The following is a 23,200-nucleotide window of genomic DNA, read 5'->3' as shown; positions in this document are numbered from 1 at the left end:
AAGAAAATTAAAGTGGCAACCCACGCAAATTCCAAGAGCAGGTTATCTGAACATGGTAAACTCTGATAAGTAGGATTAAATGCATGATACAGTGAAAACGTATGGTGCAGAAAATGCTTTAACACATCTGAAAAGAGGCTGGCTCAAGCTAACAGGCTTTGTTCATCACATAGACCTTTTATTTTCAATAGAGACTATCTTAGGTAATGCAAAACAATTGCTGAGCATAGAATAGCAGTGTAGAATGGAAAAGCATGCAAGTGAAGAGACTTTAGATCTCACAATGCAATGAACAGAAGCAGATAATTTCATACCCTTTTCAGAGCAACGTGAATGTACAGTACAACTGAGAGAGGAAGCACAAGGCCCAGGAAGGCCCCAGGCTAAGACTGAAGTTGGGCTTTTTCAGCTTTCATGTTCTTGATGTGCAGTGACACCTAACCTGAGCTACTCAGACTTACAGGCCACAAGGTGGTTTTCTGCAAAGTAGCAGATCCTGGTGCTACAGATACTAGTGCAGCCGGTGAACAGGCAACAGTTCTGCAGATGGAGGAGGTAACACCGCCTGCAGGTCTGGAGAGGGTGTAGAGTCCACAAGAAACTGCAGCTTCCAGAGGAACCTCAGCAGAGTCACCTTGCACTCTGCCTCTGTCAAAGAATATGGGTAAAATCACAGATGAAAGAGCATGGCTGGACACAGACATATCTCTTTGTTCCTTTGTTCCTTTTTTTTTTTTCTTTTCTTTTCTTTTTTGAGGGGACAGGCCATCTGGTGTCTGGGAGATTTAACACAGGAAGCAGTGGAATAATGGTGAAGCTTTGCTAGACATTTACTTTGTTGATGTTGCAAATACTATTTCATCTATCTTCAAACATTTTTCTTTAATTTTTAAAAGTCTCTGTGCACAACTATAGCTAGAAATTTGTCTTGTTTCCTGACCTACTAATGTTCACCTGTCAAAGTTCAGGACTCTGGCTTTTTGATTGCCCATCTATGGTCCCTGAAGGTCAAGAGACTGTACAGTCTGAACATGACAGACCTCATAAACACCTGTGGGGCTGATCTGTGGTTGTAACACCAGTTGTCCTGACTGAGAAGAATTATCAAAGCAAGGTTGTTCACAGCAACTCCATTCTACCCATACTGTCTGGTAGAGGGAAGAATTGGATCCTTAGAGATTAAAAAAATTGAAAAATATATCTTCTGAGGAAGCACCTCTGGGCAGGTGGAAAGTATGACAGAGTAAGCGAAGCAGAAGTATGGTGGGGAATAAGAAATGCCCTGGAATAACTAGGAGGTGTGCTGTAACACTGGCATGGTCTGGGGAAATAAACAGATGAGAAACTTAGTAGAGATAAGGAAATTGCTGGAGGAATTAATAGATGTGCCTTGGGAGATGAAAAAAGTTGTCAGAGCCTCCAAGAGAAAAGCTTGGGAAGGTAGTAGTGCTGACTCTGTGAGGGAGGATGAGAACCAGACTGGAGAGGCCAAGATAAGCAGTAGGAAGATGAATAGCAGAAATAACCAAAAGACAATGCCAGGCTTGAGTAACAGGCCAAGGAAGCCAGCAGAAGTGCCAAGATCCTGAGAAATAATCTTGAGGAGACAATTAACATCAAAGCCAAGTCATGAAAGCCAGGAGCTGTGGTTTGGAAATCAAGACATAAGCCTCTTTCTTCAGGTCACACTGAAAATTGAGGTATTTTCTGGTCATTGAAGGGCTTTGCCTAGGTTTCTCTTAACAAACAGATGACTACTTAGTCTGTTTCTATAATATATATCTTGTACATACTAGAATTATAAACAGTAGTGTTTTTCAGGGTAGTTGGTGGAAACTGTAAAATTGCTTAGAAGTCTTATAAAATCACAGTGCTCAACCCAACACAGGCTCTGAAAATATATATTCATCCAAACTACCACATATACATATCTATACATACATATATATATATAATTACAAAGTTCACCTTTGAGTCCACTGTGAGATCCACACAGTCCACCAAGGATTCATGATGGTCTGAGAGTACATTAGTTTCTAGCTCTTGCAGGGCTGTTGGCAGCTGGTGCAATCCTGGTATAAATGCATGGTTTCCCTCCACTTTTTTAGGCGGTATACCACAGCATGTACCTGGAGAGAAGCTGAGGTACCATGACCCTAGTGCATGACTGTCTTTAGCTGCTGCTCAGCACTCAGTGATCCAGCACTTGTGGAAGTCCGAAATCATGGAAAGAGAGTGAATCCAAAAAGGCTGAACCCACCTCTGCTCAAGCAGGTTGATAAAAATCAGCTGTCTGCCTCTACACATGGACTTAATCCTGGGAATCACCATCTCACCTCCCTTAACAAGAATGTATTAAAGGATTCTATCCTGAACAAAGCCATTCACTAGTTTACCCAGCAACAACAAATTGCCATCCGCTTTTCAGAATGATATTTGGGGAGTCTTGGCAACTTGGTGATATCAATAGTTCCCTCTGCCCATGGATTTCTGCTTTCCAGGGAGAGTGCATAAATATATATGGACATATGTAGTATTCTTCCTCTGCATACATTGAGTCTAATTCTGCACAGCCTCTGATCCTTAAAAAGGTATTTAGCCTGGTGCACAGTTTGAAGGTCCTCACATCAGAAATGTGTGAGGACCTCAGAAATGTGTGAGCTCTCAGAAAACTCAGAACTCTCTTTATCTTGCTGTAAATTATATCATAGGGCACACAGCAATGGTGAATCCAAAGATGTTGGCCCCTTAATGAGAGACCTTTCACTTACTGCTGAAACTACAGGTAAGGCTACCCCTGGACATGCCTGGTGCTTTTCTTGGTCCCTTGTGTTATTCTCCTAATATCACAGCATTTGATCATAGCATATATTGACCATCCATCGTTAGATGCTTTGATCTAAAGACCACGTGTAAATAACTAGATACTACTGAGTGGGTATACAAGGAAATACAAGGGAGCCTCCTTCCATTTAGAGTTAGGGTATGAAAACACCAGCTAGGTTTGTCACTTTCCCAGGAGATAGTTCTTATATTGCTTTTCCAGAGGATGACAACTAAGCAAAGTGATTTTCTAGCATAGCATTGTGACACGGTATTATCACAACTTTTGATTTCACGACATCTAGATGCAAGGACTGGATTTACTGGGCAAATGCACACAAATGTTGCTTTGAGGAAAGTTGCATTTGCTTCCCAACTCCAAAATGACCTTGTCAGTGATTTCAAATGGGAATATTTCAAATTTACTAACCATGAAAATCATTGCTATTGGATTAACACCCATACTCTTTTCTTAAAATATCTGTTGTAATGTCACAATAGTTGTTCGTATCTCTGTAATTTTTAGTTAGAAAAGTTTCACCATCTCTTCTCAGCCATTTGTCATTTTTTGTATTTGCTCACTCACAGTAACAGCAATATGATGAGGAACAGATAATATGTAAATTAATGAAGTGGCAATGTGAGTAATTTTACACCCTTATATTCTGAACATATTAAATACAAAATGGATATTAGCATCAGCTGGTTAGTCAGCTCCTCTATGAACAGGAAGAATTGGGATCATATTTAACATACAAATTTCTGTCATTCTTATTAAAATGCAAATATTTGTTCAGAAACCCTTATGAATAACTGCCACAAAGATTGCATTAGATAAAAAATGAGTCATAGCACTGGAATACTGACAGGATAAAGCCTCTTTGATTGTTTTTTCTACTACCAGGACAGGATTTTAGAATTATCAGAATGTGCACATAAGACACCAGTCCATCTACCCCACTATAATGACGCTAACAGGAACCAGCAGTGGGTGCTTAGGAACATGTCAAATAGGGTAAGGAGAGTTTGACCTTTCTCTGGATACATTCTCTCAGCTTCTCTCAATTAGTGATTTAGGGATTTATCAATCTGGAATTTGCACTTGGATTCTATAATTTTTCCCTTGTGGCAATGATGGACTATTACTTGTGAAGCTGTTCAGGATCTTTTTCTTTAATTCATTTAGACTTTTAACAGATCCATGCCAACAGGTACCTTAATTTGATTACATACTTTTTGGAGAGAGAGCTTCTTTTCATTTGTTTATAGCTTCTTAAATGAGCCATCCAAGCTCTTGCATTGTGAGAAATTATGCTCTACTCACTCTCTCTGCGCTATTTATGATTTCCAATTTTTTTTCATATCTCCCACAGTCATGTATTATCTGACATTATCTGAGACAAAGATTCCTATTTCGTCCTCACACAGAAGCAATTCCTCTGATCCGCTTTTCTACCTATTTTCTAGTTTTATTCCTACTTTTCTGAAGTAGGACCAGATTTCCACAGAATATTCAAGACACAGCTAAACCATGGTTTTGCAGAATGACAATATTTAATCTTTTCCTTCCCTTCCCTTCCCTTCCCTTCCCTTCCCTTCCCTTCCCTTCCCTTCCCTTCCCTTCCCTTCCCTTCCCTTCCCTTCCCTTCCCTTCCCTTCCCTTCCCCTTCCCCTTCCCCTTCCCCTTCCCCTTCCCCTTTTTCTTCACTTTTTCTTTATCTGACTGGAAACCATACCTTTGCTACACCATTAAACTAGAAGACAGCAATAATTTCTAACATTATTGGGGAAGGGGGCAAAGGGTTGATTCTTATTGAAACAATGCTTTCAAAAAATGTTTCTTGAGTGTTCATCTAGAAACTGTTGTATACTTACACTAAATGCTACCTACCAGCATTAAATTTAATCTGCCTTTTTATCATCCTGTTATTCGGTGTTCTAAGATCTTTCTGAAACTCTGTACATTCAACTTTTAATTGGACCATCCCAATAACTGTGTGTAATCTGAAACTTTCCCAATTCACAGTTTATCCCAATGCCAGATCATTTAAGAACAAGTTGGTCATCAGATGACTATACCAGAGAATTTTGTTGTGGACCTTTATTTGTGCTGGAAATCTCCTTTACTGTGAGGCTTTTGTTTTGTTTTGTTCTGTTTTGTTTTTATTGTTTTCTTCTTATCTGTTAACCAGTTACTTACCCACAGATAAAATAAGCTTTTTTTCCTGTAACAACTTATTTTCTTTAATATTCTTCAACATAGAACCTTGCCAAAGCTTTTTTTTTTTTTTTTTTTAATATATTTGGATTTTTACTTTGGGTTTTCATATGGACAAAATTTTTCTCCCTCAAGGAATTCTAGTAGGTTGCTGAGACATGACATTCAGTTCTATTGTTTTATGGCAGCTTTCATAAATTTTCAAGGTACAGAAGCCAGGCTTTATGGTCTATGTCTTCAAAGATATTTCTCCATGATTTTTTAAAGTTTAGCATCATAGTATTCATCTTTTCTTCTTATTGAACTATGTTGAAGTAATATAAACATTTATATTATAGTCATTTTATAATTCTTGTGTAAACACCATTTTTTCATGGCATTTTTTTGCTGTTCATTTTATCAATGTCTTCTAAAAGTTGTTTTTTGTTGTTTATTTGTTAGTTTGCACTTTAATTCTGAATTGACAGTTCTCCAGATTCTCTCTTCCTGTAATGAGCAGGGTAAAAGCCTTTCTCCATGGTCAGCACCGGTAGAAACAGATAATCTGGCTTTTCTGTAGTGACACTGTTCTCTTGAATGTTCCTTTTGACCTTAGTTATCTATAGCCAAATAAACTCTGACTTTCCTCTCCCTCTAATTTTTATTTTTGAAGTAGCCTTAATGCCTCCTTATTTACATCTTTAAATGGGTTGCATGTAATGCTCAGCAACTCCTTCTCATTCATGGGAATTGTGCCTTCATAGTGTGTTGTCTTATTCTTTATATTCCTTCCAGCAACTTTCTGAAATACTTCCTCTAATTCATATTCCTTGTTCTTTGTTTTGAATTTGTTCTGAATCTTTATAGAAACTTTGTATATCTGTGCACACGTATAAAACTGCGTGTTCTACATACTTACATTATGGAGTGCAAAGTCTTTTTACTGTGGCAAAAATCAATATGACTTAAAGGATGAGATAGTTATGTATCAAGGCTAAGTTATTAGAATCAGGTATGTTAAGCTTGTTAACCACACCACACATCAAAGAAGTAATGATTAAATATTATAGGACAATTTCTTCTCAGACAAATTATCACAAGATATCTCACAGGGGCATCACTGAGCTATGAGCAAAAGTGTCCATAAGTAAAACATCAAACTCTCATTATCACTGACTTTGCCATTGAAACATGTCATACAAAAATATGCAGATATCTTAAATAGAGATTAAATGATATTCAAATTACAGTAACCCAAAGCAATGCAATCATCTTAATATTGCTGGGTTTATATATCTTCTCAAGATTAGAAAGGACACTTTCAATGTGCTTTTCATCTTTACTTTTTTTAATTCCTTGCCAAATCATTTTCTTTCATCACTCATGCACAGTGCTTCATCATTATATTTGCACAAGAGTGAAAGGCTAATCTTCTCCAAAAGCTATTGAACTGTCATAAAATGTTTGACTATTGTCATGTTTTTATTGGCGAATGCTGTAAAAAATATTTTTTTTCCAGAAATTCATGAATCCTATAATACACATTTGGAACCAGAGAAACTAACAGTCGTGAAATTAAAGACTGCACAAAATCATATCAAGAAGGCAGCAAAAGTGAATGGGTGCACATCCCTAGAGTGTGTGCATGGTTGCAGGGTGGTTAGTTGCATGTTCTTTGCACAGCATGTCTGGTTTATCATCTGGGACAACTGGCCTGAATCCAGAGATGCCTCCTTCCTTCATGAGGTAGTTAATGAAGACCAAACAACTTCTTGGTGTCTTTAACTTCAAAACAGCTTACATCTTCCCTGTAGTTGCATGGAAGGACTAAGCTGACTGTGAGATGCTTGAGCAGGCGGTCCGTCAGGCCTGCTTATTTACATTGTCAGACACGGATTAGGGGGCTGCCTGTGATGGCAACAGTAATTCCATTAAAGACAACCTCTGCCAAACAGTCATTTCAGCAGAGCCCTTAGCCCAAACATTGCCAACATGCAGTATGTCCACCAGGTGTATGGCCCTACATGCTTTTTTCCATACAGACACTCATTTAGGCGATGCCTATGCAGTGTATTTATGCCTGAGCTTAATCCTACTGCCACTTCTGAAGCAAAGGGTACTTGCAGGCAGGCTGAAGCATTTAGGATGAAGTGCAACTATCAGGAATTGGAACACTCACACTCTACTGAGTTCAGAATAAAGTCTGTCTAGAGAATACACACTGTTATTCATGCTGAACAGGTTTACCCAGCTATGTAGAGATGGGTTGCTGTCAGCACTTCCCAATGCATTCCTGGTGTAGAAGTATTCTTACCTTTTGAACTTGAAAAGTACCTGAGCACAGCTTACCCATTAAAATAAAACTTATGACATATCAATAAATTCATTTTTTTAATTAGCTTTCCTTCTATCTCCACTTTTAATACTGACATATCTTGAATGGGGTTTTTGTTATTACTATTGACTTTAGTCTTTTGAAATGTTGCTGAGTGGTATACCACAGGGGTGGAGGTGGAATTAGACTCAGCAGCACTCATGACATCATCTGTTTGGTATGTTACTTCCTTTCACTCTGATGTTGGAAAGATCACACCCAGCCTTCACATTCCTCTTCAACAAGTTGTGTCAAGGAAAGGGGAGAGAGGAAGCTGCACCACATACCACTGGATATCAGAAAGGAAGGTCTTAATTAGGATGTCAGGATGTAATTTCTACAAAAATCAGCCCTTCCTTTTCTCAGTTCCAAGTCCAGCTGCTGTAATCATTTCAACGGCATTGTCCTAAGGAGTAAGGATTCAAAAGATAATATACTCTGGGGTTATTTAATGCATTTGGCTTACATCTGAAAGGGATGCTGAGTTCTTAAACTTAGCAGCAATAATAAATCCCTAAAAATGAAAGGGTATTGGAAGCTATTGGAAGTGAAATAATGGAGTTTGTTTTGGCTTACATTTCAGAGAGGGGTGAAGTGATTAATACAGATGACATACCAGAATATGCAAAGTAACATGTTCAGTGTCATAGAACAGCAGCAGTAGTAGTAGAACACCAACTGAAATGAAGAACTTACTGTTATTTGAAAGAAGAACTTACTGCTATTTTCTTATTCATAATTTTGAGAAATATACATTATTCTGTTATTCAGCACTGTAAAGAACAAGAAGGCAAAAGGCCATGAAATGCACAATCATAGTCATGGATTTGCAATCTTTTTGCTTAAGTAATTCTTAAAACTTTAAATATAATTCTTGATCAGATTTTGAAGTGACTCATATGTAAAACAATGCTTGTATTTCTGTGACTCATGAAAATTTTCTTTAAACAGATTCATTCAACTTAGAAAGGAATGCACAGAAAATCCATTTTAGTATGCCTATAAGCCTACATGAGAATTTAATAATTCAACATTAGTAAAGCATTTATAGTACTTTACCCATAAGGAAAAAAAAATTGCTTAGTCTAAGTCAAACGATTTTTTTTCTCAAAACTTCATTTTATTTTTTCCATTATTTGATGACTTAGGAACTATTAGAGTTTCGCTGAAAATTTATAGTAAGCATCTCTCATTCTTAAACAAAATAAGGTAGCTCTAATTTCTATGCAATGCTTGAACATTTCTAACCTGTAGTCCTGTCCTTGCAGTTGGATTAGATGATCTTTGAATGTTTCTTCCAACTGAGATATTTCATAGTATTGCATTGCATTCTATTCTATTCTGCTGCCCACCTCTTTTTATTGCTTGATGTCCGTGACATAAGCAGAAAATGAATGGTGACCAGTCATCTCAGTGGGTTTAGAATGGATTCTGTGCAATGATTAAAACAGAACACACCTCTTTGTCTTGCTTGCTGCTATTTTACAGTGCCCATCTCCAGTGACAGGTCTGTGTCTGTGAATTTGGGAACATGAATATACCCTCAAAAGCTAGACAAACTGTCACACTGAGAAGTGCCAGGTTAGGACACCATGTCACAACATTTTCCAGGAGACCTGATGGATATGTCCATACCATGGATTTCCAGAAATGAATTAATGGAAAGATATATGTATAACGAAGGTAATCACTGAGTTACCTAGCCATTATTCTCCATCAGATCACCTTCAGTCAGCCTGAAGAATATTTCATTTTCCCACACGTTTGGTCTTGAACACAGGAAAAGCCACCGGGACTATGGTTATTGCTTTGTTTTAAAATGGTTCAGTTCTCAAGGCCTGATGCTTATTTACTTACAAAATAAATAAATAAATAAATAAAAATAAAAAATAAAATAAAAATAAATAAAAAATAAACAGGAGTAAGTATCACTTACTCCAACATTACAGACATTTCACCTTCAGGAGGGAGGATGGCATAGATTGGCCTTATGTGAATAAGTATTAGGTTTCACAGAAGCAGTGAAACTTTTGAAAACTTGGCTCCATTCAAACCAAAATCTTATGGAATAATAATAATAAAAAAAAAAAAAAATAAGCCAATGTTCTCTCCAGTATCTTTAGTGCTTAGTAGAGAAACTCACTGTTCCATCAACTCAAAGAAAACAAGTTATCCCACATTTTGATTCCTTATCTTTCCACAGATGCTTTGAATAATAAATGTAGTCATTATCACAAATAGTTCTGATCTACTTATTTAAATCAGATCCTGTGAGATCTAAACCATTACAAAACGTGGTCTTTCCAGTGATATTTCTGGAGTATAGATATTTTTGTAAAAATTTCTGTCTCTCTTCAAAAATACCATGCAGCAACCAGGGGCAAAAAGGAGTATTGCGTGTGGAAAGACAATTATGTGTTTCCATGTTTGTTTCAGCCAAAAAAAAAAAAAAAAAAAAAAAAAAAAAAAAAAAAAGCTAGGCAAGCGTAAGCAAGAGCAGAGACAATAAGAGAAATTATGCTTTTGTGTGAGAAAGAAAACTGGCAGACTACCTAGTCACTGCAAATACACAAGTAAATTACATAAGGGATGACAAATACATTTCAGTAACTACAAATGCATAATTTCATAACTCTGGCTTCTATATACACCTGCCAAATGTGGGTAGACACAACTACAGTCTTGCATAAAATACAGATATTCAAATTGTTCTCCAGGTTCTCAGTGAGGGAAAAAAATCAGTGATAGAGCTCATTTTTATTGATGCTAGAAAATCAAGTTCAAATACTGAAGGAGATCATACAAATTCAATTTTGTTTATGGCCTCAACCAATTCCTGATCTTAATATTACTGTGGGCCAGAACAATCTCTCAATTCAGAAGTTTAGGGCTGTGTCTAGGTGCTCTTTCTTCATAACTATACCCTTTTTGTTTTCCACCTACTGTGCCTGCAAGTTAATCTACTGCAAAAACTAGGTTCTGTATCAAGGGCAAAGATCATTTACCAAACCTCTCTGAAAGGGTGAGTACTAATATTGAATCTGAGAATCTACCAAAATTTAAAACATTTCAGGTGATTGTTTATATTCCACAGCCATCTACTCACAGAATGAAACATTTCAACACCACAGTAACTCTTCTTTATACAAAGAAGCTAAATAAGTAGCATTCTACATTTTGATTTAAGTATCATGTAAAGCTGGCTTTCTTCCCTAAATTCAAGACTGCAGCCATGCAGTTTCCCTGATTCTAAAGCTTTGGCTGAAATTTCCTCCACAGCTGTTCTAAACACAAGATAGCACCAAGTTTACCATGAAGTTTTGCAGCTGAATGAGGTCTTCTACTTCAACACTAAAACTGGAAACAAATTATTTTCCACCAATGGATGGAAAGGATGTAGAGTCAAAAACTAATCTCAAAACTGTGTTGAGCCTTTCTTCTGCAGCAGAGCACACCCAACCTATTATGAAATAATGATGCTATTGAACACAACCCACTTAATTATCTTCTTTATACAACACAGGAGAGAACTGAAACACAAAACAAACAGAGTTGAAATCCCACCTAGATGAGCATCAGGTTCTTCTGTCTCCCAAAAGTTACTGCTTTGCTAAAGAGAAAAGAGGTTTCTTGAATGGAGTTGGTAGACGTGTTAAACCCATGTGTACAAGGGTGTGCAGGATGCTTCAAGGTACTCAAGAAAATCAACAAGAACTGAAACCTGACTGTACCTACTCTAGCTTCATCAGTGCCAAAATTATCCTTGGCTTGCTCCTTTATAGTCTCACAAGTTAGTAATTTCTGTGTTAAAAAAAAAAAAAAGTAGCAACTTTACAGCCATACATATCCGAAATTTTGATCTCTCACAATAGTTACTCCAAACAACACAGAAATACCGTATTCAGAAAGTGGTGGCAACAGCTGTTCCAGCTCTTCACAATAGCGTGGGTTGGTGACTACTTGACTGACAGTCATGAGACACAGACTCCAAGTACAAATCTGAATGGTCACTGGGGTGAAGAAATGAAGGTAAACTGTCTATCAGGCCATTTTCTGTAGTCTTCATTGCAGTGCTCACTAGCAACCAGTAAGAGGCAGCTCCAGCAGCAGGGCAGGAAGCAATACGGCGCCAGAAGTTCTCTCTCTGCCCTCCTTCCCTTCCTCCCCACTATGCATGCATGCAAGCATGCGCGTGCGCGCACACACACACACACACACACATTACTCCCTGAGGGGAGACAGACCGTACTTTTTTGCCGATATGAGTTGCAGCTCACTCAGTTTTTACCCCCAAAAAACTAGGTGGTGTATTGCAAATCCCAGGTCCCAAGATACTGTACACTTCACTGGAAGCACAATGATTCCTGAGTTTCATCCATGTGTTCTCTAGCACAGAGGACAGGCTATATAACAGAGTATGTGAAAATTCCTCTTGGAAAGACAGCTCATAAGTGAGCCCACTTCTTTTCCATCACCAAAACTACCAAAGTGATGCTATTCAGCATGTCATACCTTAACCTACAATTCAAGAGAAGGTTTGGAAGCTGATGAAACTTTAAGCACAACTTATAGCAAGACCCACTGGTGATTACATAGAAACTTTATGGACATTAATGGTGGAAAATATCCTGAAGATGTTTCTATTCATCTTTGTTAAGGCACAACAGACAGAAATGGATCATTGGCTGCTTTTTCCATTTGCCTAGGTCTTGTTTATTTTTTAGGCTCTGTTAAAAATACTTGGAACCAGCTGGATCTGGAGACAATACAGAGATCTAGATCTATCTTAACCAGTTGAACAATTCCTGCAGAATAATATACTACCCACGGACAACAATAAAGAATAAAAAGAGAAGAAATGAAGATGTTACCTGAGGCTTGTTCCATCACTTAAAAACACTGAGAATGGGAAATAATACAGGACCATTTCTACCTACCTGTTTACTATCCCTCACATGCCTTGCTTTTCCTAGAGCCTGAAGAATCCTGTGTGAACTTAAAGATTCCTCACAAACAGGACATAAGGATTCCACAGCAATGGAATCAAACAAAAACTGAAAGGGCTTTAGTGATGAAGAATGTCATCTACTTGTCTACATACCCCTTCCCAGAAACATTCTCCATAAATACCAAAAATGGACAGCAAACCTTGGCCTATGGTAGGAGTGAGCTGTTCATGTCTTGAGGACAGCCTGAGGGATGCTCCTGCAGATAATCCAGATGTCTGGATTCTGTCCGTAAGCAGATACTTGGAGTTCTCTAGGGCTTGCAGGATGTTTGCTGTTGCCAGTTTAACAAATACACTTACAGCTATTTCCCTAAGAAGACTACTTAGCAGTTATACTGCCAGTTGTGTTTTGGCACACTTTGGGTTTGGGGGGTTTTCCCTGTGTTTTTCTATAAGAGGCTATGAAATGGTCAAAAATTATATCCTTTCCTTTAAAAAGGTAATTATGACACTTTAAAGTTTTAATCAGACAATTTTTATTTCTATATGAGGGACTCCTTTTACTTTAGAACTCAGACATGGCATAATGATTTCAATCAGCTGCAGTGTTTTGAGGCCAAGAGGCAGGATTACATTTTGGTTTTACTTTTTTCTCTTTTGGAGGAAAGAGATTTAGGATTAATGAATCAGTCTCCATTAAAAAAAAAAAAAAAAAAAAAAAAAAAAAAAAAAAAAAAAACCACTACAGCAAAAACATGGATCCAATACTCATTAGTGTGTTTCAAAGAGCAGACTGAAGTACGCAGAGGCCCATCTCTTCCGGGTTCAGCCTGCTTTTATCAAAGAACTACATTTTGGATACTGTTAAATGCAAAATGAGTTGTGTTCAAGATAAAAGATTCTCATATTGAAAAACAAATTTAATTTAAAATTAAATCACAAAGACCAGGGTCCGCCTTGTATCCCACATACAAATGTTGTCAGGCTATCTGAGTCATTAGGTAGCTTAGGGACATCTTCAAGTCTCTGAGAACATCTCTTCAGATGCAATTATTATTCATTCCTTGTTTCAGAAATTATTTTCTATCAACCTACCCCATCACAGTTTTCAGAAGTTTTTGGCCATAATTTTTTTCTTTTTTCTGGTCACATCAAGTTTCTTCATAGTCCACATAATAGACTTTTATCATCTCACGGATGTAAAAGTGCATTCTTTGTCCCAGGAATGTGAGGCTTGACAAATCATGTATTCTGGTTAGAGTTCTACAGCTCTATTTCAAAAACATCTTGATCATTATACCAATAAACTCCAATAAAGTATAATAACCAATAAAGTATGATAAGGCTAATATAAAATATCAAAATATATTTCACCTTAGAAAACAAAACAGGATTCCACTTTGTAAACGTGGGGGAGAGGGTTTTATGTTTCATGCAAAATTTATTTTCTCAACATATTTGAACTCATTTATCTACTCTTCTGGACTCAGGGTGGAGTCATTGTGAAGCTTTTGGCATAAGCATTGTCTCTTTATCACAAAAGGTGGGACAACACTATTTGTAAAACAATTTCAAAGGGAAAAAAATCTTCATATAAGAGAAGTTGATTTATTGATAGGCTTAGGTAGTTTCTTATCAAACCTGTGTTTGAGGTTTAGCTATCACTTTCATTTATGTTGCTGACTTCAAAAGAAGCATTTGCTGCATGAAAATATTGATTAATTCCCCCCACTCCCTGTCCTCCCCCACCAAAGCTTTTTCCTCAAATGCACAAATGCATCAGCTGTGAATGACTATAATTTCTGTCAGACAGAAAAATACATACTAAACAGGAAATTCAAAATGAGTGAATTGCAAGACTGTAACTGAAGATGAAAGGCCAAAATGGCAAGTGCATGTATGAAGCTGAAAATCACAAATATCACCTTGATGGAGAGGTTTTGTTAGGTCTCAGAAGTTCTTTGTACACTCATCTCTCTTCGAAGGAGTTGTTGAAGCATTGAAGGTGAGTATCTTCCTCTTGTCCGTTTGTTTAGAGACCAATTCTTACAAAGTAGTCCAGCTCCATGTTAGTTTAGGTTATGCCTAGTCAGTACTGTGTACCATGAACTTCTGCATAAGCTACTGTCCCCTTCACACATACCCATAATATCCAAGAAGAACACCTTCAGCCAAAACAGAATGAGCCAAACAGAAAACCAAACAAACAAAATGACAAACAAAAAAATAATCACAAACACATAAACATTAACTAAGTTAAATGCCAACAGTCTTATAGGTGATAGAGCATATCGGCATAAAGATTTTTAAAAAAATCAAGGCAACTGACAGGCAACAAAATAAGTAGTGTTTCCAGTAGAACACCAAGGCAAAACTTACATTTTTATACTCTTAAATATTCATCAAATATTAAACATGTGTAAATAAGAGAACCTGAAAAAAAAATCCTAAGAATACGTGAGACCTCAGAAAGTCTACCAACCTACCAAGGGAAACGAAGATCACAAGATAAAAGATATGAGAGCCGTTTGGCTAGCCATAACTCATATAATTTCCTTAGTGTGTCACCACACTTGTAAAATAAACAGTATCAAACACACACACTAACATAACTGAGGAGAAGAAAATAGTGTATATAGGCAAACTCCCTTTTTCTTTATGGTCTTCCCTCACCCCTAAGGCAGATGTGCTAATACTTAAGAAAGCCTGCAGAATTTTCATTACAGAATGACCATGGCCAAACTGCAGCATCAACTCAGCTTGTTTAGAGCTGAGCAACACAATTTTCATTGCTTCTTAACTCACAAAACAAAGAGGAGACTGGAAAGCATGGCATAAATTTTGTAGGAGGGAGAGATGGAGATATCCAAGCTCAAACAAAAAACCTTTATGTAGTTTGTGTAGATATGAGGAATACTTCATTTTTAAATTCTCCTTCTTCTTGTTCCAGAAAACCTATTTTATGTGGGAATACAATCCCACATGGATAAGAACTAGGCCTTTCCTAGCTAAAATGGGAATTTCTGCTGGACTTCCATAAAATAATGTTGCACCTTAGTGTTAACTGAAGTTCTGAAGGCTGAAGACAAAGGAGGAAAAAGGATTGAGACTTCTTGTTTTTATTCTTTAATTGTCACTTAATTGGGTTTTGTGGGGAGAGAGGAATAAAGGGAATCATTATCAGAGATCTGTTCTTGAGAAAAAGAAATGTTTTGCTTTTCCCAGTCCTCAATTCTGCTGGCCACCTTACCCCTAGCTTGGGGTGTTTCCTTGCAAATTATGGTCTTAAATGCAACTAGGCTGAAAATTCATTTTTAACATTAGTGAACATATTTCATATTTGCCATTTTGGTCTATGCTCTTCTCTTACTGAAGTAAAAGGGACAGGGAGATATGGCAGCAAGAAAGAAATATAACCTGGTTGCAAACAAATGGAAAAAAAAAACTATTTTCATACTATGAGTTACACAATATAGTTTAGACAACTCAGTCTTTTTTATTTTTCACCCCAAAAATACTTGTCTCACATTTACATAGCTTCCAAGACTAGATTTCCCAATGCACACATTTCCTCAGGAATGGTAACAGATGAAGTTTTATTCCCTCTTTACATTAAGCCTGCATTATATTTTCCTGTCAGGCTTGTCAGTGAATATGACTGCTGCCCTCTTGCACTCCAACTTAATTTCCCTAGGAGAATCTGATAATCACTTCGTTCCTGGGAAGATGCAAGGGAAAGACTTTGATGCACACAAAACAAGAATTGCTCCTTCACTGTAAACATAATCAGGATGAACGCACATGTGGGCTGTGCAGACAACGAAAAAGCTTTCAAACGAATCCAAATAGTTTAGCATGAGAGATCTACTCTAATAGCTGACTGAAGCAGCACTGGCAGATATCCTATAAAACAGCTAAGGTTGCCAGCAGGGTTTAGTGAGAGCCTTCCTGCTAAGTGTTTGTTACTGGTACCTTTAGTTGAAACTGATTTAAGCAATAAGTAAGGTTTAAAAGGCTTACGTAAAATAATAAGTTTAAGAGCAAGTAGCAAAAAAGTGTGGCCATATTCAAGCAACGATAACAATAGTAAAACCTTGAATGACCTTCTGGAGAAGTTTCTGAATTCCAAGAGCCTAAAGTCAGTTTATAATCTCATGTATATGACATGAGATTGCCTTAAAATGAGCCATGTTCCAAGCACACCCATCACAGGTCATGGCCTTAGACTGAATCATGAGGAGTTTTAATTCCCCGTGTCATTAGCTTTATATCAGCTGGCTGAAATTCCAGTGGCCAATCTGGTACTGGTCCTCTATTTCCTCTGTGTACTGAAAAGTGAGGGGTGGAAGTTCAGCTTCACAGGCAAGCACATCATAACTTCTGAAGGTCTTACTTCGCAAATTAAACACTGCAGTTTTCAAAAATGCAATTACTTTTATGCTTTATGTAAAAGGTTATGATTCCATATTAAAGCTTACCTGTTGGCAGAAGGAAGACAAGTTATTTCAAATCTTTCAATGGGTAGAGTTTCTTTTATGCTCTGTCACTGACTACTACCGCTGAGAGCCTGGACTGCTCTCAATGGACCACAGAAATAAGCCAGAGAAACAAATTCTGTTCTCATGAAGGCAGAAATTTTCAGGTCTGAGAAAAGCTAAAAATGGGACAAGACGTCTCATCTGTGTCACATAAATCCAGCTTTCATATAGAAAACGGTAAAAACAGTTGATTCACCCGCCCCTTTAAAACCCCTTCGGTTGCCATTATCAATTGGCAGCCTCTCCTGATTACATATAAACCTACCCCTGGAGCTGGCAGGGCCCTTATTACCATTGCTATAAAGGGTTTTTCTTCCTGCATGTCTTTCCTTTGCATTTTATCATTTTCTTCAGTGGACCCACAGCTACCACGTGGACATCAGACAACAGCAGCATCAGTAGACTATCTCTAGGCCATTCCTGTAAATTTAATTCTCATCAGAGACCTTTCTTGGTTTCGTTCCTACACAACAGCTGTGCTGGAAGTATAATTCCAAAACTGCGTATATTGCGTTATCCAGTAAACGCATTTCTGGGGAGATTAGTTGGAAGGCATCTCGGTGTTCTGCCACCCACACCATGCAACCACAGAGTAATTTCAGTTCAGATAAAGTGCCTACTTTTTTTTTTTTTTTTTTTTGAAAACAGCAAGGAGAGCTTCGATTAATTTAACAAAAAGCTCCAACTCATGTAGAAACTAAGGAAATTGGCACCAGGCACATTTTGCAAACAATTAACACATTAAGCCCTTTGGCTCTATTTTCTCTTGTTATTGTTAGCAGCTGGTATTTCCACAAGTGCTGATATGGTTAGCATCATAGACAGAGTGAACAACAGGTTTCTCTAGCGGGTAGTAACTGGAAGCAAATTATGCATGTACTGGCCAGGCCAGCTAGAAAACCTGTCTAGCTGAAAGTCATGCAATGTCTATCACTCTGTCTTCATTAAAATCTCTTTTGCAAAAATCTCCTATTACAATGAAGTCCACCAATACATCAGTCACAATAATGCTTTCATGCTCTCATTAAATAACTTTAAACATTCACTTTAAAAAGAGCTGTGCCTCGAATTTTTCAGGAGACTACTTGTCTGATTTTGTTATGTTAAGGTTGTAGACCATTATGTTCTCAATATTTAACACATGCAAGAGAACAGAAAAATGATCTGAATAAAGATCTTCCATTTTTACACTTAAGTAAACTCACCTACCATCTGCTTTGACAGAAAAAAAGAAGTTTTCTTGGTTTTGTTCTGGTTTTGTTCTTGTTGTTTTTTTGTTTTTGTTGTTGTTTGTTTGTTTGTTTTTAAATCTGGAATGAATGTTAGTACAAGACAAACTAGGGGGAATTACTTTAAATATAATAATCTTTTTAAAAAATGCTCAGTTAAACCATGGTAAATAGTATTCAATATAAGGTGATCTTATATTGATCTTTAAATACTTCTTTGGTGAGCATATTGTAATTTCTATATTGTTTTTAATACTGAAATACATTAATTTCTAACAACACATGTTGCCTTACATTGTAGGCTACTCACAAACTACTCACAGGTAGTTTGGAATTACTTCTCTTATATGCTGGTCTCGAATAGATAGAAGCCAGTGTTTCTCTCTTACTGGACGTAATGATGTATTAGGTATGCCAGCCTCTGGAGAGGAAAGGTAGGTGCATTAACATTGACAGAACTACTTCTTCCCATTCCAGGATATGGTAATGTTTCACAGAAAAGGATGTGCCCACCATACCCTCTCATCCACATGTATAAAGGGAAGTAAATTAAAATCCATACTCCCAAAAGTCAACCACAAGCATAATGATGGGTTGTAAAAGCTACCTGTAAACACGCAAATAAAAAAGCCAGAGTCATCACAGTATATTGCAGCTCCTCCTATTTGGCTGGCCATCAACTTCTCCTGATGCACAAGCTAATCTAGCTATGAAAAACAACTTTCTGCACATGAAGGGTGACACCAGTTAACAAGCCAGTTTACACCCTTTCTGGCCTGAATTGTTCAAAATAATAAAATGGATTTGGAATAGGCTTATCCAGCTTAAATTTGTTTGTGGAGGTGTGCTGAAGAACATCACAGTGGAGAACAGCAGAGTGGCCAGAATAAAGTGACAGATGAAATTCTAGCGACTGCAAAATAACATACGTGGGTGAAAAAAGAATAACCTTAAGTAGATATGCATAACAACAAATTACATTAGTCAAAAGTCTATAGGACAGCCAATGCACTAAAAACACCAGAGATCAATGGTTTCCAACAAAACATTTTTTTTTTTTGAAATTGAAATTTTATGAAGGCAAGATAGGTCAAAGCACGTAATGTAATTATACTTCCATTTGCAGAGTTATGACAGAGATGTATTTTCTGGACTGCGGGTAGTTCATCTCATCCCACTTCATGGTACATGCAGAACTTAAAAAGCTACAGACAAAGCAGTCCAAAAAGACAACAGGTTTTGTAAGAACTTCTGCAAAAGACAGACCAAACCAACTCACTTTTTCATTTGACCTTTCTAATTTATCATTCTGGTTAAATCTTATTAGTTTTAGGTTTCTTGAAGAATACTTGGCATAGTTAAAGAAAAGTGGTAAATGGAAATCAAATACTATAAAAGCAAGCTATGAAGAGAACATGGTAAACGACTATAAAAGGATAAATGGCATGAAAAAAAATTGTAGAGGGAGTGATTTTTCATGTCTCATCACAATACAAAAACCCAGATGCAACCAAAGAAATGATCAGGCTTACAAAAAAAAGGAAATGCTTTTTCCACATAACTTCTTAATTGAAGTGCGGAATGCATTATCACAGGATGTTGTGGAGGCTACAGCACAAAAAGAATTAAAATGGATTTTGTGGAGGACAAACCCACTGGTAGTTATTGGTCTACACAAAGGTCCAAATGCAAACCTTACTAGGGGAAATTCTTAAAGCTTCAATTACTGGAGATGAAGATAATCACTTGATACATTCCCTGTTCTTCATTCTATTCTTTAAGCATTCATTGGAGTTCATTGCCTGCAATAGGACACTTCATTGTCTGGACCTTCAACTGATTTGTACGGAAGTTCTTCTTATCAAAAATATCACCAAGCTAATGAATCCTGTTCCGACTGGAGCAGGTACCAGAAAATGTAATACTGTCCTTACACTTCCACAAGCAGCATGAAAAGTTGAGCTTTCTGGTCACGTATTCATCAAAAAGTTTACAGCAACACTTCTGTCACGTTGCATTAAAAATGCAGTGTACACATATGCTGCAAGAAGGTTGTGCTCTTACTCACTAAACTGAGAGGGATTTGTTTTGAACATTTGTGACTTCAGCAAAAAATAAAAATAAAAATAAAAAATACCATGTCTTGTGACCTGTGAGGGTTAACCCCAGAAATGTGATGTTGCTCAGCAGAACATACCACAGAGTTTCCCAACTACTGTGAGAGATGAGACATGCACTAGTCTATGAAGAGCTTTTAATATGTAAATTGTTAATAGCAAACACTAAACTTCAAAATAAAGCAACCTCAAATTTTGTTTAGAGCCCCAGTTCTCTTACAATTTCATTTCAGATGGGTCTAATAACGCATGGAGCAGAATGTTTCGGCAGGGGTACAGCAATATGCAGCAATATGCAGTGCAGGATGCACAAAGAGGAGTCCAGCACACAACAGCTCAGTGAGTGAATCCCATTGAGGATCCATTTGCTAATGGCTGAAATGTTCTTCTGTGTTCATTGGGAGTGAATAGCAGAGACGGAGGGTGGCATGGGGCTGTTAGGACCACAAGTGCATGGGGCTGTTAGGCTCATATTCCAATTAGATACACATTCAGAGGCAACAGCACCCAAGTGCTGTGCCAATATGGGCAATAAAATTTCATCAGTCACTCATACAGCTTTTAATGTGAAACAGCATGGTAAGATGTATTGGAGTTTAAATAACATATTGCATGTAAAATCCATTTGCCAATATTGCCATCTTCCTACACACTCATAAACTGTTTATTCTAAAATAATGTTCCTCATTACTATTCTCCTCTACAAAACTGTAATTCAAAACTACATTTTTGCATTAAGGAGTATGATAATGTCTGGCCAGTTTACAAAGAAATTAATTATAATTTCCCTTAAACTAAAAACCTTATGCTTGTATATTTGGTCACTGCATTCATGTACTATTAAAAGTGTATTTAAAAAGAAAAAAGAGCACACACCCAAGTGATCAAAAGAAAGTTAATTGCTGAGACTGACTTATGATAAGAAACAACGCAGTCAGCACTTTGAAAGCAGAGCTTAGAAGAGCCGGCACCAACAGAGAGGGTTTCTATAGCTCTCTAGTATTTACATTAGGAGACGTTTGTGCAAAGCCCAGCAGATTTTCTGACCGAAGGCGATCAGCCCTGTGCAGGAGGCCGCTGAGGAAGGAGGGGCCGGCAGGGAGTTCCTGGCATGCAGGCATGGGGAGCATGGGGCAGTGGGAACGCGTGCGGTGGGAGTTCCTTTCCACTGTGCTCAAAGTGTGAGAGGAACAATGCTGAGAAAGGCAGGCGGCTACACCCAGGTCAGTGCAGATGGACAATCCCCCACCGGCATTATCCCCACCATGTCCTGGCTTTTCAATAACATTTACACATTTGTGGCTGTGAACTGTCGAGCTCTGTTTTATTGTCCGACTTTGTGACTTCAAGGGGAAATACATTAGAAGATACAATTCATTTAAACATTAGTGATAAACTACAAAGGGAACACTCCTTGTGCATTACTACTAGGCATGCCTTGGCTGACATCCCTGTAACCCCTTCCTTTTTTCTTTCTCAGGGAGACCTGCAGATATTGCAGCACGTTTCAGGTGCGTGAGCTGTGCTCATGGCCACCCCAGGTCCTATCCAGCCCAGATCCCCCCTTACCACAGTTCCTCCTCCACCCCAGCCAGGGCTCTCTGCCTCACTACACTCTTCCTCAGTACTGTTAATACTAGAATGGGGCAGTTTACACACACAGGGCAAGTACGGACTGCTGTCAGCAGATTATTGGTTTCTCCCAGCCCTTTGGGTTTTCTAATAGGGTGGTACGAGAAGGTGCCATAGAAATGAATTAATCGTTTAATTCTTCTGACTCATTTTTGACTTTGGGAATCCAGGCATTGCTTATGTATAGCAACAGCACTCTGCATCACTGCATTGCATGCGAGGTTGGGAAAAGAGCTATGTGGCCAGTCTAGCAGTCTTTGACACAGTACCCAGAGGCCACTGTGGTTAGGAGGCTCCCCCTACTCCCTGTCCACTCTTCAGGACATCAGCTTCATGCCCATGCCCTACAGCTGCAGCTCCTTACACAGCAGTTTTTTGCTGTTGAATGCATTAAACCTCCATCCCACTGCACATTAAGCTATTTGCCACAGAGTGGTACAGTGCCTCCACAGGCTTTATATGTGTTCTCTGGACAAGCCATAACCTCTTACTTCATTCATGCCTTTGCAGCAGATCTCGAACACAAAATCTGCTCTACTCTTGGTTGCAATTTACTCACAGCTTGCTGTAAAACCTTGCCCAGAGCAGCCCTGTCCCTTTTGCCACCGGGTCTGGTGTGTCAGTGACCTCTAGAGGCTCATGTCTCACCTCGTGGTGTCTCAGGCCACAGCTCACAACCAGGACATGCAGCTGCTGTGGGTCCTGTCCACCCTTCCCGGGTGGGAATAGCTATTTCTGCAGAGATAGGCCACACTGCAGATAGACTGCCTGCTTATTGCACTTGCAAAATCTGTATTTGCTTTTGCAAGTGAGAATCACAGTGCAGAGTCTCTGTAACACAGCACACAAAAGTTGATGGATAAAGACCAGGACATGGAAGGACCTGCTGAGCACATTGCCAGGCACAGCTGTGTGCAGAGTTGAGCAATGAGCTGCTTACACAAGTTTCAACTTTTTTACAGTAGTGGAATGTGTGACCAGTCAATGTAAGAGTGCAGCAATAGCAGAGGCCCTGTACTACAGATAGCACCATGATCCAAAGGTAGCTTCAGATGAGTTGCCTTAGCAGAAGTCTCTAGGTACACCTAACATGTCAAAAATCATAAAATGGCCAGCTAACAAGGCAGGGAAAAGCTGCACTGATTCCCTCTCTCACACACACATGTACTGGCCAGGAAGTCTTGCACTTCTACACTTAAATGGAACCACAGTCTTATCCTATATAGGTTTTGGTTTGAGTTTTGGTTTTTATTAGTTTGTTTTTGTTTTGGTTGTTGTCGTTGTTGTGTTTCTTGCTGTTTTGTTTTGGTTTTGTGGTTTTTTTTTTTGGTTGGTTGGTTTG

At 38.1% G+C, this 23,200-nt stretch overlaps 1 long non-coding RNA gene across 1 annotated transcript; it reads right to left on the bottom strand.

The window, feature by feature from the left end:
• Positions 1–211: 211 nt before the first annotated feature.
• On the bottom strand, positions 212–9,122 carry LOC121062081. The gene is made up of 3 exons (XR_005815399.1): positions 8,643–9,122; positions 8,011–8,072; positions 212–648 (listed from the first exon to the last, which is right to left on the bottom strand). It is a non-coding gene; the product is annotated as an uncharacterized LOC121062081 (long non-coding RNA).
• Between the last annotated feature and the right edge of the window lie 14,078 nt (positions 9,123–23,200).

Source organism: Cygnus olor, chromosome Z (assembly GCF_009769625.2).
Source record: "Cygnus olor isolate bCygOlo1 chromosome Z, bCygOlo1.pri.v2, whole genome shotgun sequence".
NCBI classification, from domain to species: Eukaryota; Metazoa; Chordata; class Aves; order Anseriformes; family Anatidae; genus Cygnus; species Cygnus olor.
Note: the sequence above shows the minus strand (reverse complement) of the source record. Positions and strands in the feature narration are given on the sequence as shown.